Below are 881 nucleotides of genomic sequence, written 5' to 3'. Positions count from 1 at the left end.
TCCTTGACTTCATTAGAATAAAGCACTTCATTAAAATCTCCAAAAGCTATCCAAGGGCCGTGCAAATGAGCAGCAATACCACTAAGATAATTCCAAGTCTCATCACGAAGATGTGCTTGTAGAGGCGCATACACTGCACTGCACATCCACCGAGAAGAACCATCAACAACTTCAAAGGTGATACAATGATTTTAACATCGAAGATTCTACACTGACCCTAATTTTTTTCAGCCAACACCCAAATACCTCCACTCTACCCTCTAGCCTCTGATATACCAATCTCATAGTAGCCCAAATTATCCCAAAAGGATTTTATCCTCTCAAAACAAACATGGGTTTCAAAAAGATTAAAAATTATGGGGTGAAACTTTCTAACGATTTTCTTACAATGAACTCGGGCTAATTTATTAGAAGCCCTCTAACATTCCAAGATAAAATGCTAAAATCCATAAAAAAATAATAAGCAGATAAAGACAAGGCACCAATCAAAATTTATCTCAAATCATGCCCTGCTTCTCACCCACGACCTCCTTTCCCTTGCTGCTCTCCTTTGCCGTGGACTCCTCTTATTTAACAAAAAGAACTTGAAGCCTTCCATCTTGCGGTGAATTTTGCAACGAGTTTGGCCTAACTCTCTTTCTCGCTGATATGATTGTTGTTGTGCCATTATTCCCATCTTCTCCAATTGAAGCCAAAAGAGGAGATGTCACAAGTTTTATTGGATATGAAGCTTTTGCATATTTATTCCAAGCCTAATTAGCTACATGATCCACCTTCACACTTGGCTCACTTTTGTTTTTTGGAAGAATACCCATGTTCTTTTTTATGGGTCCTTTTTGCTTAGGCCCAATAGCCTTTTTCACACTCTCCTTCTCTACTTT

This window comes from Arachis stenosperma, chromosome 10 (genome assembly GCF_014773155.1).
Source record: "Arachis stenosperma cultivar V10309 chromosome 10, arast.V10309.gnm1.PFL2, whole genome shotgun sequence".
Lineage (NCBI taxonomy): Eukaryota > Viridiplantae > Streptophyta > Magnoliopsida > Fabales > Fabaceae > Arachis > Arachis stenosperma.
Note: the sequence above shows the minus strand (reverse complement) of the source record.